General features: G+C 38.5%; 1 long non-coding RNA gene across 1 annotated transcript; it reads left to right on the forward strand.

The window, feature by feature from the left end:
- Nucleotides 1–1,603: 1,603 nt before the first annotated feature.
- Nucleotides 1,604–9,593, forward strand: LOC123334241. Its single transcript, XR_006552071.2, has 4 exons — nucleotides 1,604–2,519; nucleotides 2,623–2,670; nucleotides 6,931–7,080; nucleotides 8,687–9,593. It is a non-coding gene; the product is annotated as an uncharacterized LOC123334241 (long non-coding RNA).
- The last annotated feature ends 7,845 nt before the right edge of the window (nucleotides 9,594–17,438 follow it).

Below are 17,438 nucleotides of genomic sequence, written 5' to 3' on the forward strand. Positions count from 1 at the left end.
TGTGAAGAAAGCTGAGCACCGAAGAATTGATGCTTTTGAACTGTGGTGTTGGAGAAGACTCTTGAGAGTCCCTTGGACTGCAAGGAGATCCAACCAGTCCATTCTGAAGATCAGCCCTGGGATTTCTTTGGAGGGAATGATGCTAAAGCTGAAACTCCAGTATTTTGGCCACCTGATGCGAAGAGCTGACTCATTGGAAAAGACCCTGATGCTGGGAGGGATTGGGGGCAGGAGGAGAAGGGGACGACAGAGGATGAGATGGCTGGATGGCATCACTGACTCGATGGACATTTGAGTCTGGGTGAACTCCGGGAGTTGGTGATAGACAGGGAGGCCTGGCGTGCTGCGATTCATGGGGTCGCAAAGAGTTGGACACGACTGAGCGACTGAACTGAACTGAATGCATGAAAGTGAAAAGTGAAAGTGAAGTCCCTCAGTTGTGTCCGACCCTCAGCAACCCCATGGACTGCAGCCTACCAGGCTCCTCCATCCATGGGATTTTCCAGGCAAGAGTACTGGAGTGGGGTGCCATTGCCTTCTCCAGGAATGAGCTAGAACATCTTTAACAGAAGGATGTATAGAAAAGAAAGAGATTAATCTCTGTTAAAGTGTAAGAGACACTACGCAGAGTATATACCCCATCTTACATAACCCTCTCAAAAACAGAACAAGCTAGGTATAATTATTTCCATTTTACAGATAAGGCAGAGGAAACAGAAAGTTTGCACAACTGGTCAAAAATCACATAAGCAGTAGAAGGTGTTCCTGGAGATCAAAGTCAAGTTTGCACAGTGCTAAAGCTAGTGCTCTTCCCAGCGCATGAGGGTGCCTCTAGAGAAAGCTGCTTGAGATTGCACCCACAAACTCGTCAAGTGATTTATCTACTGGTTCAATCATCCACAGATGTGAGCATGCATAAGAATCACCTGGAAAACTTGTTGAACTCATGGATTCCCAGGTTTCACCATTAGAGATTCTAGTGTGGGCTAGAAAGCTTTACAGAGAAGGCAATGGCACCCCACTCCAGTACTCTTGCCTGGAAAATCCCATGGACAGAGGAGCCTGGTAAGCTGCAGTCCATGGGGTTGTGAGGAGTTGGGCACGACTGAGTGACTTCACTTTTACTTTTCACTTTCATGCATTGGAGAAGGAAATGGCAACCCACTCCAATGTTCTTGCCTGGAGAATCCCAGGGACAGAGGAGCCTGGTAGGAGGCCGTCTATGGGGTCACACAGAGTCAGACACGACTGAAGCAACTTAGCAGCAGCAGCAGAAAGCTTTAACCTGCAGGCTTTTTTTTTTTAAAAAGCACCCCAGGTGATTCTGATATAGATGATTCTAGTCTGGTGGCCCCAAAACTTTTGCATTAAACAGAATCACCTGAACGAGTTAATAAACACCAGACTCCACTCCTAGAATTTCTGATTCAGAAGATCTGGTGCAGCCTGAGATTTTTCATTTCTAGCAAGTTTTTTGATGATGCAGAGACCAGCTTTTGTACTCCACTAACTGTCCTAGAACAAGACTCTGCAAGACACTTCACTGGTTTTATTTAATTCGTGATTCCATCACTTTTAAAGCAATTTCCAAAATACACAAGGCTCCACTCTGCCATCCCTCAACACTCTCCTCTTGAGAACTGCAGAAAATAGCAACGTTGGGAATTTGGATAAAATTTATCTTGGGATGAAATCCTTTGGCAGCTTTAGATGGAGAAGTTCCTACTTTCAAAGTAATATGACCTTTGACCCATGTGCAAAATGCCAAAAGAATTAGATATCTCTAAGTAGGACTGATTCCAGATAAATAATAGAGCAATACTTCCATTTTTAAACCTGTTCTGTGTTTGTGTGTATATTCAATAAAATATAATTTTCATTTAAAGTTGTTTAGCTTTTAGGAACCTTGGAGGAAAAAGTGTCAGACATATCCGATTTAATAAAGGGGTATTTTAAATTAAAATAAAAACTAGAAGTAAAGATTTAATCTTGTTCCACTGGGAAAATCATCTTAAGTTACCTAATGTTGTCCAAAATTCAGAAACATAATTCATGTGTGTTTGTGTGTGTGTGAGTGTGTGCACAAGTATGAGTGTGTTAACTTTGCTTGAGTTCATGGTCTAAACTCAGTAAAGCGCAGAAAATAAGCAAAACAGCATAAAAGATGAAGATCCCATGATTCAGGGCCCATTTACTTGATAAATTTTTGATATGTTAGGTAATCTTTTCAGCATATGTGATCTATGAAGAGATTTTCCATAAAGGCATTTGGTAAATGAGTTTCTGATGAAATATACTTCCAGACTTCAGTATCTTCAGAAATAATTCCATCCTTTCATATTTTTGCATTTAGAAAATGATTTATGTTCCTTCCAGGTATCCATGAGGAGGGCTGTCAACATTCCATCCTGGAAAACCTTTACTAAGATCGATGTTTCCACAAAGCCTCCTCTTTTGACCCTCTTATTCCTCATTCCAAAACAATGGACTCACATCACCCAGAATTCCATTTTGCTGTGGTAATGAAACTCAGACATCTGATTTACCTTTCTAACTCTCAAATAGCTTTATTGCTTGAAAATCAACTCATCCTCATTTATTTTCCCTTTCTATTACTTTCAGATTAAATACACATAAAGAACTCTTCTTTCCTATAGCTATCCACAGGAAGTAAGTATTTTAAAATTATTGAATCAAATGTCTTGGTGTGTAGGGAATTATGTTTTTGCAGACTCTTGATGATTAAGGTTTCCGAGAATCCCAGTGGCCATTAGAGGCTTTTTTCTTTTCCCTACTAAAATAGACCCAACTTCAGGAAAATTTAAGAGACGTGTAAGGCTGGGCTAACTTGACTTTTACACACAGGCAACGTGGTGGAGGACAGAGCTGTCGAGCAGACTGCGTGAGTTCAAATTCTGGTTCCTATAGTTACTTGTCATGTAAACTTGTATAGGTTACTTTAATTCTTTGTGTCTTGTCTGTAAAATGAGATTCTAAAAGCACCTACCACAAAGGGTTACTCTGAGGAGTTAAAGACGCTTGGAACAATGCCCTGAACATAATGAATCAGTAAGTGTTAGTGATGCTTGTGTTGTTATCGCTGATATTAAAAATTTCATACCATGTTAGCACGGAAATGAGAAGCAATTTGATTTAAAAGGGATAAGTATCAATCATGGCTTGGTTCCTGAAAAATGTCACTAATACTTGTTTAAAAGAAAATAGGATACTTATTAGTCTGACTCCAAATTAAAATGAGAAAATTCCTTTCTGTCAGAAGCTACTTTAAAAAAAAAATCTTTATTTGTTTATTTATTTATGGCTATTCTGTATGGCATGTGGGATCTTAGTTCCCTGACCAGAAATCAAACCTGTTCCCCCTTCCATGGAAGAGTCCTGACCACTGGACCACCAGGGAATTCCCTAAAGCTACTTCTTAATGCTAAGAAAGCATTAAATGTTATAAAATGTATAATAAACACAATATAACTAAAAAATATTCCTTCAGCTTCAAAAGCGAGGGGATATATGTGTACCTACGACTGATTCATGTTGAGGTTTGACAGAAAAAAACAAAATTCTGTAAAGCAATTATCCTTCAATTAAAAAAATTAATAAAAAAGAATAACAAAAAAAATTTCCTTAAAAAAAAAAGCCTAGATTTTAGTTATGATGAGAAGCCATTACATTACTACCTTGAGACATTTGCTGAGAGGGAAGCACAATTATATAATCAAGTATAATGAATGCATATTCATTTATTTATATTGCAACTTATTCTAGAAAGAAGTAGAGGCTGCTATAATGAGTGAATCATAAGAGAAACATAAAGACAAGAAAATCTTCTAATGTAGTAGGCTAGCTTTCAATGCATATAGAATACGTTGTGAAAAAAAATGTTGCAAAGGAATACAAATAAAAAATAGGAAATGCTCCTTCTATGTTTTTATTGCTGGCCCCACATTTCCTTTCTTGAAGAATCAAAATTTCATTTGAATCTTTCCCATCCTTCATTTCCCATATTCAGTTTGTAGCCATGACTTCTTAGTTTTGCTTTTGCAGTATTTCTTGGATCCACATCTTTTCTTTATTTCTACTGCCAACCCTAGTTCATGTGATCTCTTTAATATTAATAGTTTCCTATTCATCTCTTTGCCCCAGCCTCTCCCCTCTCCATCCTCCTTCTCTTTATTCCTACCACTATAACTCATCCAATACAATGCTACTGAATTAAGTTTTCTAAAGCATTAATACACCTCTGGTTTTGTCGTTTGCTTATTAAAAACCTTCCATGGCTTCTCACTGCTTTCTGTTTTTGATACATTTTTATTTGTACCTCTTCTCTGTAATGTTTTCTTTCTTATAATAAATTTTATACACATTTGAGCTTCTTTACTAGATAGTAAACTTTCATCATTTCTCCTCCCCCAACATCTAGCATATTGTCTTAAGTTATCAGTAAATGTTGGGGGAAAAAAGAGTAAATAAAACCTGAGTAAAAAAATTTATCTTGTTTATTTGCATTTCTAATTGCTATAACTATATCTTTATAATGACGTAATTTGATGAGGACAAAGATAGATAAAAATTACCAAATTAAGAAAATGTAACTAATCTAAGACCTTAATTACAGATCTGCAAGATGGTCACATAATTCCTTTAAATTGAACAGAACACATTTTCATCTTGTTGCCTGCTATGTAAGTTGTGCCAACTCAAATATTACTCAAAAGTTAAGGAAAGGCAGTAGAATGGAAAAAAACAACAACCAGTAATTGAAAATAAAAACACTTAGAAAGATGGCTTGAAGCCAGAGATCCTAATGAAAATGATAAACCAGAAAGCCTTTACACGTAAGGTAGCAAGCTATTTAGTAAGTTGGATGCCTCTGAGAAAATTTATTAATACTTGACCACTGAAAGAGAGTAATTCATTTATGCAGACAAATAGCATTCTTGGCTTGTGCATTTGCATGTTGTGTGACCCCAGAGTACGATTTTATGAAGATGAATTTTGAGCTTGTGTACAATTTGCATTGTAGCATGTTCAATCTCAGAAGAAAATTCATCTGAGGATTTCATCAGATGCTAAAAAGAGCTTAGAAAAATAAGCAATTGTTTTAATAACAACTCAGGTAAGGTAAAGATAACCATCTCTTAGTATCTATAATCATTGCAAGGATTAAGGTTTGTGTCTTTCCATAAGATGGTAATACCCACAGCTACTTCTAGGCATTACAATTGTTGCTATATAAATCTCTGAAACATTTCTCTTCGTGGTATCCTAAAAGTTTATTGAATTGAAGTTGAATGAAAGATAGGAGCTATATTACATTCAAATTTTTCATATAAAGAATGTATTTGCAAAACAAACCCCCTTCTCCCCGTGAATGTGGGCTAGATTTAATGACTTGCTTTCATAGAATAGAGTATGGAAAGGGGAAAATAGTAATGTTACAGTGGAGCAACTCAGCAAGCATCGTCCTAACCAAGCAATGAAGATTAACAGCTTCAGAGATGTCGTAAGGATCACTGAAGAACACTTCACCTCTGTGGGACTCTTTTCCAAACCTGTATCTCCAGTTTAATCATTTAAAAAAGTCAGATGAAGCCAAACCAAGGGGCACTCTACAGAATGCCTGGCCAAAACTCCCCAAGCCATCAAGATTAGAAAACAAGAAAAGACTGAGAAACTGTCACAATGAAAAGAGACAGTGCATACATGAAAGCTAAGTGCAATGTCGTTCCCTGGATTGGATCCTCAATCAGAAAGAGGACATTGACAGAAAACTGGTGTAATCCAAACAAAGTCTCTCTGCTCTGCTAAATCACTTCAGTCGTGTTCGACTCTGTGCAACCCCATAGACAGCAGCCCCCCAGGCTCCTCCATCCATGGGATTTTCCAGGCAAGAGTACTGGAGTGGGGTGCCATTAGTTCAGCTAATAGTAATGTGCTAACATTGGTTTCTTAGATTTAACAAATGCACTGTGGAAATGGAAGGTGTTAACAATAAGGGAAGCCGGGTGAAGGGTATGACAACTCTGTAGTATCTCTGAAACTTTTCTGTAAATATTAGATTTGCAAAATAAAGAGTTTATTTTTTAAAATCTCAGTTCTTCTGCCACTGACACACAGCAGACAGACACTCTCTGCCATTGCTGTCTTCCGCTGTATTATATCCAGGAGCACTGGTTAATGATGCTGTTTGGTGAAATGGACGAGAACGTGTATAGGAAAACGCAGTTTTAAGACAGGACACAGAAATCTTGAAGAAAATCGAAAGCTTTGGAAACAGTGCCAAGATAATACAAATTCATTGCACTGTATCGTGATTCCATTTAAATACAAGTAATTTCTATGTTTATGCTTTTCTCAGGAAAAGTTATATCCTCTTATCAGTGTAAAGTCCTAAACTACTGTTACCCTCTGGGGAGAGCTATGTTTTGTTGGATAGTGATAACAAGGTTGCAGCCTACATGTACCCTCTGAAAGAATATCTGAGCATTTCAAATTTTTTGTTTTGCTTTGGTTTTGAGTAGAATTTGGCTGCTGACTTCTTTTAAATGTGAGCAAAGGAGATGCCATTTTAAAAGCTGATACAATCCTAAAACTGAAGATCAGAAGACTAGGTCATAGCATTCTCCATCCCATCCTTGTTTTCTCGGTGATGGATTGTCCTTGCTGAATATTCATGATACCATGACTAACTATTCTTGAATGTTTACAAGAATATAATTTTATTACTGCCTTTGGGAGGCTAGTTTACATTCTTATTGTAAAATTTCTTCTTGATTAATTTGAATAGTCCTATAAGTGAATTTTGCTCCTTATTACCAGTTTACCTTTTACCACTACTCTTAAGAGATTTTAATCCTTGTCATACATTTGCAAACACTAATATCATGGGTTAACCTATATTTTTCTTTCAAGGAAAAATTTCAAGAACTACTGTGTTTTCTGCATATGTATCAAGAAGAATGCTTTCATATCACATCCATTATTGAAAGATTCATTCATCACTGTGCTGAGAGGATTACAGATACCTCCTGAAAATCACAAACTCATTGAGTTTGCCACTAGGTAAAGTGTTGCAATAACAAGCCTTATTTTCCTGTGGATTCAAGTAACAAATGTTACCTGATTCTCAGAAGAGATACAGTGAAGGAGCAACATCTCTTTGGACTAGGACAAACAGTGACAATCAAAAGTACAGAATGTCAGGACATCAGGATTCCTTAGAGCCTGACCCCGCAAAAAGGGTATGATACTGAAAGACAGGCTGTTTGTTTTCCAAAGGCTTTCTTCTTATCTGATACTCCCTGTCCTCAAGCATAATGGGAGGGAGAAAAGACTTCTGAGGACAAGGGGAAAAAAGCTTACCATCCTTCCTTCGTTTTCCTCCCTCCCTCCCTCCCCTGTCACCTGGGCAACAGGGCAAGGCTCCATCAGAAAGTTGGCCTCAAAGACTTGAACTCATTGGTGTTGCTGGCTCTGCTCTTTAGGATGGGCTCTAGAACAACACCTGCCGTGCCTGGTGCAGAGAAAGGCAATATTTACCTTGCAGGCAAGAGGAACTTTAGAACTTCTGTTCAGTTGTTGAAATGCCAAATAGCTGCTATCTCCAACAAGATGTGCCTGATTTTCCTTACATTAAGACTCATTTGTGTCACCTTAAAAAGCAGCTTTCCATGTGGATATATTTCCTTACATGCAACACATTCCTGCTTCTAAGAGAGCAGTTCTGCTTCACTGTAAACCTAGTATTCCTTGATCTGTATTTGATGCAGGGCCTGGTTCTTCATGGGTTCCATGTTTTTCTTTCTTTTATAGGTAATTTTGCTTATAGATGGGGAAACAGTGGAAACAGTGTCAGACTTTATTTTGGGGGGCTCCAAAATCACTGCAGATGGTGACTGCAGCCATGAAATTAAAAGACGCTTACTCCTTGGAAGAAAAGTTATGACCAACCTAGATAGCATATTCAAAAGCAGAGACATTACTTTGCCAACAAAGGTCCGTCTCGTCAAGGCTATGGTTTTTCCAGCGGTCATGTATGGATGTGAGAGTTGGACTGTGAAGAAGGCTGAGCACCGAAGAATTGATGCTTTTGAACTGTGGTGTTGGAGAAGACTCTTGAGAGTCCCTTGGACTGCAAGGAGATCCAGCCAGTCCATTCTGAAGGAGATCAGCCCTGGGATTTCTTTGGAAGGACTGATGCTGAAGCTGAAACTCAAGTACTTTGGCCACCTCATGCGAAGATTTGACTCACTGGAAAAGATCCTGATGCTGGGAGTGATTGGGGGCAGGAGGAAAAGGGGACGACGGAGGATGAGATGGCTGGATGGCATCACTGACTCGATGGACGTGAGTTTGAGTGAACTCCGGGAGATGGTGATGGACAGGGAGGCCTGGTGTGCTGCGATTCATGGGGTCGCAAAGAGTCGGACACGACTGAGCAACTGAACTGAACTTGCTTATATTGGTGGTGATTTTGTTTCTGCTCTCTCTCTCTGCATTTGGCAAGGAAGCCCACCAGAATGGAAGCTACAAAGAATGGAGACAATTTCTTACTTACAAATATTTCATATCCCCAGAATCTAACACAGTGCTTGATACATAAAATCTATTTCATTCCTATTATTTAAAATATACAGAAAGTCATTTTCGTATCCCTTTCTTTCTACAGATGTCTGTCACTACAGTATGCACCAGAATTCAGGGTTCATACATTGGAGAATTCCGTGATGTCCAGGGTTCTACATCACTAATAGGTTCTGAGGAGTTGTGAGCAAATTTACTAAGTGTCTTTCCTGTTGGTTCAACATGGGTTCTCACAAATGACCTGATTCTACAGCAAATATCTATTACCTCTTGGTGTCTGTTATCTACTGACCTATTTCTCTAGGGGCCACTCCTTTTCTATCTACTCATGTTGTTGAGGTGTTTAGTGGCTTCTATTTCTGACCTCATTTGCAGGAGAAGTGGAACAACTTAGAAAGCCTAAAGCAGTCTCTAGAGAGTTGAAAGCAGACTGTTGAATGACATCATAACTCCAGTGAAGGGATTTAACAAAGGTGGGACCCAGACCAGACGAAATTGTGAATCAGCCATCTAATCATGTCCACCATCTATCTCTAGAGGAAGGAATTTCGTGGATACAAATAAAGTAGTTGGAACCCTATGGCAAGTGAGTTGCAAACTTCTCTGTTAACTAAATTCTACTGCATTGACCGGACCCCCTTCCCGGTTCTAACACATCCTTTTAACAATCTCGGTAGCTTTGATGCTACTGTTTCACTAATGTGGGCACACGCCTCCCCATCCTTATCTCTTTCCACCAAATCACCCATTAGTAGCTCAGCCTTGTCTCAGTCTAGATTCCCTTCACTTGCCCTTTCTCCCTCACCCCCAACACCTCTGACTTTTGTTTCCAACCAACATTATACTGTGGGAAAATGTATTTGGTCTTAAGATTCCAGGGCCTCCCTTGCAATTCTCTCTGGACCCTGTTCCTTTCCCTACCTCCTGTTGACTCAGTGGGCTGGGGGCAGGGTCTGCTCCCCATTTTCTTTCCTAAGCCATTGTTCCTCCAACTTGTGTCTCCATGTCTCCACAATGATCCTACCATGCTCAGTATTTCAAAGGCCCAAGAGCAACTCCCTATCTTTCGTATTCTTTCCTACTGCACCACACTCAGGAATTCATTTGTTTCTCCAAGTTATTTTTATGCATGCCAACTAGTCATCTTGATGCCAGTCTCTCGTTCTCCTACTTTGAACCCATTGTTCACTCCACATATGGCTTATTTAATGTAAAAGTCAATTTTGATCTAGAAAGGAAAAGAGGAAGAAAGAAGAAGAAATAAAAAGAAGGAGGAGGGGAGGAAAGGGAGAGGGGAAGAGAAGAATAAGGAGGAGGAGGAGAAGGCAAAATCAAAGGTTTGTTTGCTTACTGGTGTAAGCTCAGACTCCTCAGCCTGACATCCAAAATTGCCTATAACATGATCAGAGCATTTAACTCCAGTCTTTAGTGTTCTCCCCTTCAACTAGTACAGACTACATACTTTCCCCCTTTTGTGAGATTTTCTGCTTTTAGTAATCGTAGTAATAGCTGCAATGTATAGGGCGCTACATCCAGGCATTGCATTAAGCACTTTACGCTTCATCAGTTGAACAACAGAATGAGGTAAGAACTATTACCCAATTTTAACAGACAAAAATATTGTTATAGGGAGTTATAGGCATTCCTAAATCACATAGCTATTAAGTGATAGATCTCAATATGAACCCATTCATCTGTTTCCAAAACCCAAGCTTTCTTTATTTGAAATGCATGTACCCCTCTGATAAAAATTCTTCCCATCCTCCAAAAACCATCTCAAATGCATCTTCCTCCATAAAACCATTTTGAACCCTCTGACAAAAAGTGATCCTACACCCTTCACAATGCTTAGATTGAACCTCTCCTGTACCAGAAAATTTCTGCCTTAGCATACAGTTCTATAGATACTTTACTTAATCTTTTCAAAGCCAAATTGATAATAGGATATGGTTGCCGCTCCACTGAGGGTTACATACCACATGCTTCTTATTGCCTTTTGTATTCCCTCTGAGCATAGTAGGCATTTATTACATGGTTATTGCACTGAGTCAATATCCATTTGTCTGTCATCAATCATCCATCTAGACACTGGGCTATTTTTACAGTGAATCTGACAGAATGCTTTCCTAGTCCATCGTTCTCAGGATGTTGTAGCCACGATGACATCCTGAAACCCATTTTCACTGTTGTCATTTGTGTGGAAAAGAACATGCTCTATACTCAAATTTTTTGCTCCACTAAAATAATAAGCTGTTTACTTATCTCCCTACGTATAATCAAAGGATCTATGTCATCAGCTGCTTTTTTTAAAGTCCCACTTCTAGAATCTGATGTGAAGACAGCTTGTTTTTCGCACAACAGCACTGGGGAAAAACCAGACGTGAGGAATGAGAGGCGAAAGTGACAGAAAGTGGCAGAAGCAGGATTTAAAACTCGGTGCATTTGTGTTGCCTATGAGTACAATCTTGTTATTTTGACAATACATCTTGCCACTGGGATTAGAATTTGTGTTTTCCCAAAGCAATGTAGCTGCCCATTGGTAATTTAAGATGGGGGTTTCCTGTTGAATTTTTTGTTTTGATTTTAACATAGGGGAAATGTTTTCCCATTTGTCCAAGGAGAATCTCTTTTAAAAACTGTTTCAGATTCTATCCCTGTTATGGATGAATACAAACAGTTAATCTTATTATTTGTCATTTTTCCTATTACATTTCAGAAGACAATTTCAAGTCTGGGGTTTACCCTGCTTTCTTCATTCCTGTATCTTCTATTCATATAAACCGAAATTAAGTGCACGTTTGAGAGCAACATTTAACTGTCCCCATATTCTGTCTTTAACCAGCATTTTTTGAACCAGAGACAGATCTAGTTTGCAACCCAGTATAATACATATGGGACCCAAAAGACAAGTTTAATTTGTGTGAATAATAAGAAATTTACTAAAAGGGATCTCATAGTAGGTCTTTGTTGCTCTCAGTGAGAGTGAAAGTCTCTCAGTCATGTTCAAATCTTTGTGACCCAATGGACTGTAGCCCTCTTCCATGGACTCCTCTTCCATGTAATTCTCCAGGCAAGAATACTGGAGTGGGTAATTGTTCCCTTTTGTAGGGGTCTTCCCAACCCAGGGAAGGAACTCAGGTCTTCCACAGGTGGGTTCTTTACCATCTGAGCCACCAGGGAAGCATTCAGAATGGCACACAAATTTCTTCAGAAGGAGCATACTGGTCTTCATAAAATTGTCCTTTCTTTACCATTTCAAACTCTTCTCTCACCATTTTCTCTTCTCGTTTGTATTCCAGACATGCTGAACTTCAGGTCTTCTCAAAGATATGCTTTTTCTCATCTCTGAAACTCTACACATGTTGATCTTTGCTTCTCTTACTGTCCTTCAGGGCTAAACTAACACTGCACTTCTTTCTGGGCTTCCTAACTCCACCAATGTCATAATAATCTGACTTACTTTGCTAATTTCCCACTGGGAGCACATGTCCTGTTTATTTGCAATTGCCTGTTAGCTTGCCTGTCTTCCCAATCAGCAGGTGAACTTCCCTGTGGGCAGGAACTGTGTCTTGTCCACTCTCTGAGTCCAGGACCTTGGTTGGTATTCAGAACATGGTAGGTTCTTATTACATTTTTACTGGATGAATGAATAAATGGATGAAAGACTGAATTCTTTTCTAGATGAGACAGTCAGCTTTGAGGCTTTTAGGTCTAGATATTCTCTATGACCTTATTATTCCCTAAAGGATTTGAAAGACTTAAATATAGTAGTTTAGCAGCATCCAGATTATTAAAATATTTGGGCAACTGCCAGATTTCTTATCACATGCATATTTTACATCTGGATATTTTATTTGCATAGGGATAATTCTTCTGGGAAATAATATAGACATTCCTAGTGAGTACACCATCCAAAGAGATGGATCAGCCTAAATTAATCTTAGAAACTAAATATAACTGAGTGGAGAAGAAATAATGCTTTACCGTTATTAAGAGGAAAAGCACATTCTATATTTTTTCTGTAATCAATTGCAAATTTACATTTGATAACTCTGGCTGTTGTTTAATCAAAAATGATTATCTACCTTGATTAGGAGTATTTTTTTTTTTTAAGGAAAAGGAATTGCTAATTAGTTTGCTATCACTCTGTTGAAGGTGTTTGCAATTAAATTGAGGAGGTAACGAAAGCTGCAAATGATTCAAATGCTGAAATGTAGTTTCTAAATATTGAAGGAGTTCCTCTTTCAAACTAGGTGAAATTTTAAACCTCTTTTAAAAAATGCAAACCTTACTACCTAAAAAGCCATTCCTACAGAAGAACAAAATATTTAAAACTCTTGGTTGAGATGAAAGAGGCTGCTCATTCAACATTTTTTAATACACCAGTACCTAAAAAGGAAAGCAAATTGCTATTTTGTATTTAGATACATGTAGACAAAGTCGTGATATTTTACCATTTTGAATTTGTTCATTCTCTTCATTAATATGGCACTGATAACATATAACAGTTCGGGATGAAAAGAGTCGGACATGATTTAGCGACTGAACAACAACGTATAACACCTACTCCTGATTAGGTCACTTCAGATCTGGTGCCTGCGTGCATGCTAAGTCACCTCAGTTATGTCCAACTCTTAGTGACCCCATGGACTGTAGCCCACCAGGCTCCTCTGTCCAAGGGATTCTCCAGGCAAGAGTGCAGGAGTGGGTTGCCATTTCCTTCTCCGGACCTGGGGCCTGAGTCTACACAGAGCCTTAAGTTTCACACATCATATGAATTTTATTTCTGTTATTCTTTTCACATGGAGATAATACCAAAGGAGTAATCTGCAAGGATGCATCAGTTTCTTTGATAACAACATTTGAAGATGTCTCCTTCTTGGAAACATGAATTGTCTAATCTTTTTTAAAATATATTTTATTGAAGATAGTTGATTTACAGTGCTGGGTTAGTTTCTGGTGCATAGCAGAGTGATTCAGTGATAATGAATTGCCTAATTAATTTTGTTCCATCTTAACCATTTTAAAGTCTCCAGTTGGAGATGGGAATACCAGACCACCTGACCTGCCTCTTGAGAAATCTGTATGCAGGTGAGAAAGCAACAGTTAGAACTGGACATGGAACAACAGACTGGTTCCAAATAGGGAAAGGAGTACGTCAAGGCTGTATATTGTCACCCTGCTTATTTAACTTATATGCAGAGTACATCATGAGAAATGCTGGACTGGAAGAAACACAAGCTGGAATCAAGATTGCTGGGAGAAATATCAATAACCTCAGATGTGCAGATGACACCACCCTTATGGCAGAAAGTGAAGAACTAAAGAGCCTCTTGATGAAAGTGAAAGAGGAGAGTGTAAAAGCTGGCTTAAAGCTCAACATTCAGAAAATGAAGATCATGGCATCTGGTCCCATCACTTCATGGGAAATAGATGGGGAAACAGTGGAAACAGTGTCAGACTTTAGCTTTGGGGGCTCCAAAATCACTGCAGATGGTGACTGCAGCCATGAAATTAAAAGACGCTTACTCCTTGGAAGGAAAGTTATGACCAACCTAGATAGCATATTCAAAAGCAGAGACATTACTTTGCCAACAAAGGTTCGTCTAGTCAAGACTATGGTTTTTCCAGTGGCCATGTATGGATGTGAGAGTTGGACTGTGAAGAAGGCTGAGCACCGAAGAATTGATGCTTTTGAACTGTGGTGTTGGAGAAGACTCTTGAGAGTCCCTTGGACTGCAAGGAGATCCAACCAGTCCATTCTGAAGGAGATCAGCCCTGGGATTTCTTTGGAAGGAATGATGCTAAAGCTGAAACTCCAGTACTTTGGCCACCTCATGCGAAGAGTTGACTCATTGGAAAAGACTCTGATGCTGGGAGGGATTGGGGGCAGGAGGAGAAGGGGATGACAGAGGATGAGATGGCTGGATGGCATCACTGACTCGATGGACATGAGTCTGGGTGAACTCCGGGAATTTGTGATGGACAGGGAGGCCTGGTGTGCTGCGATTCATGGGGTCACACAGAGTCTGACACGACTGAGCGACTGAACTGAACTGAACTGAGAGTTAACTGTATATACACTGTTGTGTAACAGATCTCTAGGATTTTTTTCAACTTGCAAAGTTGAAACTTTATATCCATTGAACAATTTCCTGCTTCTACCCCCACACTCCCAGCCCTGGAAACCACTATTCTATTGATACTTTCTGGATTTTTTCCTCAGTTTAAAAAAATTGTGGTAAAGTACACATAACATAAAAAAAAACATTTTTAAATGTTTAGGGCAGTGGTATTAAATATATTCATAATTTTATTCTACCATTACCACACCCATCTCCAGTATGCTTATCATCTTATAAAACTTGAATTCTATACCTATTGAACAGTAACTCCCCATTTATCCTCCCACAGGCCCTGGAAACCACCATTATAACTTTCTGTCTCTAAAATGCCTACATTTTGAGGGGGCAGAAATTGACAACCTGGCCTTAAAATTTATATGGAATTACAAGGGCCCAGAATAGCCAAAACAATCCTGAAAAAGAAGAAAAAGATTGGAGAATTCACACTTTCCAGCTTTAAAACTTAGTACAAATCTACAGTAATCAAGACAATGTGATTCTGGTGTAAAGATCAATGGGATAGAATTAAGCGCCCCCAGATATACATCTATGGTCAATTGATTTTTGACAAAAGTACCAAGAAAAACCAGTAGAAAAAGAATAGTCTTCTCAACAAATTGTGCTGAGACAGTTGGATATGCACAAGCAAAAAAATAAATTTGGACCCTTTCCTCATACCATATACAAAAATTAGCTTGAAATGGATCAAAATCTAAATGTAAGAGATAAAATTAAAACTTTTAAAAACATAGGAGAATATCTTTATGAGCTTGGATTAGGAAAGCAACAAAAGAAAAATTGATAAATTAGATTTAATAAAACAATACACTATCAGGAAAATTATAAAAGACAACCCACAGAATTAGATAAAATATTTGCAAATTATATAGCCAATGAGGGACATATATCTAGAATATATTAAAGGTCTTACAACTCAATAATAAAAAGACAACTAAATCTAAAAATGAGCAAAGAATTTGAATAGACATTTCTCTAAAGAAAACATATAAATAACCACTAAGTATATGAAAAAATGATCAATATTATTAATCATTGCTGCTGCTGCTACTGCTGCTAAGTCCTTCAGTCGTGTCCAACTCTGTGTGACCCCATAGACGGCAGCCCATCAGGCTCCCCTGTCCCTTGGATTCTCCAGGAAAGAACACTGGAGTGGGTTGCCATTTCCTTCTCCAATGAATGAAAGTGAAAAGTGAAAATGAAGTCGCTCAGTCAAGTCTGACTCTTAGCAACCCCATGGACTGCAGCCTACCAGGCTCCTCCGTCCATGGGATTTTCCAGGCAAGAGTACTGGAGTGGGGTGCCATCGCCTTCTCCGATTATTAATCATTAGGGAAATGCAAATCAAAATCACAATGAGATACTACATCACACTCTTCAGAATGACTGTAATCAATCAGACAGACAATAACCATTGTTGGTGAGAATATGGAGAAATTATGCCCTTCATACATTGCTGATAGTAACGTAAGTGGTACAACCATTTGGAAAACCGGTAGTTTCTTGAAATGTTAAATACAAAGTTACTACATGACCCTGAAATTCTATTCCTAGGTATCCGCCAAGAAGAAAACAAATGTCCTCACAAGGACTCGTGTGTAAATGCTCATAGCAGTATTATTCACAATAGTCAAAAAGTGGAAATCACACATATGTCCAGCAATGGTGACTGGATTAAAAAAATGGAACAATGAAATATCATTCACCAATAAAAAGAATCAAAGTACTGATACATTTCAACATGGATGATCCTTACAACACGGATGAATTTCAAAAACATCTTGTTCAAAGAAGTCAGGCCCAAAAGAACACATATTACAGGATTCCATTTATGCTGAATATCTAAAAAAGCAAATCTGTAGAGGCAGAAAATACTTTAGTGGTTCCCCTAGGACTGGGGGTGGGAATGGAAAGTGACTAAATGGACATGAGATTTCTTTTTCTGGTGATGAAAATATTCTAAAATCAGACTGTGATGATGGCTGCATAGCTTTGTAAATATACTAAAAGTCATTTAATCATACACTGAAAATGAATGAGTTTTGTGAAATATATATAAAGTATATACAATGGATAAAGTATACCTCAACAAAGCTACTAATAAGAATAACATTTTTAAAAAGCTATATTAGAAATAGAAAGGACCTAGAGATCACCCAGTCTAAAACTTCTCATTTTATAGATGGAGTAAATGAGGTCAAGTCAGGCTCAGTGAGGTGCCTAAGGACATAAGAGCAACTATTATCCTAGTATGATACAGAACCCAGGTATTTGGAAGTTAGCATATTTACCAAGCCTCTTTCCTGGATATACATTCCTAGACTGCTGAAACTAGGAGGGGTCACCTTTTACGATGTCACAGCACTGAGAATATTTCCTGTACGTCCTTTAATACAGCTTGTCATTGTCCTTTTTCTCTGAGAGGACAGTCAGCTCCATGAGAAATGATCCTTTTCCATTTTTGCTCACCATTTTATCCCGAATGCCTAGTACAGAGTGCAGGAGTAAGGTGGACTCTCAATAATAATAATATTTCTTAAGTGAGTGAATACATGAATAAACTGATGAACCAGAATAGGTCATATAGTTTATTTACAAGAGTCATTGTGCAGTCATGCTCCAAGGAAATCTTCTGATGGCAAAACTGGGTGACACCATGCACAGAGGTCTTCAGAGATACACACTACCCTCTGC

This window comes from Bubalus bubalis, chromosome 6, assembly GCF_019923935.1.
Source record: "Bubalus bubalis isolate 160015118507 breed Murrah chromosome 6, NDDB_SH_1, whole genome shotgun sequence".
Classification (NCBI taxonomy): domain Eukaryota; kingdom Metazoa; phylum Chordata; class Mammalia; order Artiodactyla; family Bovidae; genus Bubalus; species Bubalus bubalis.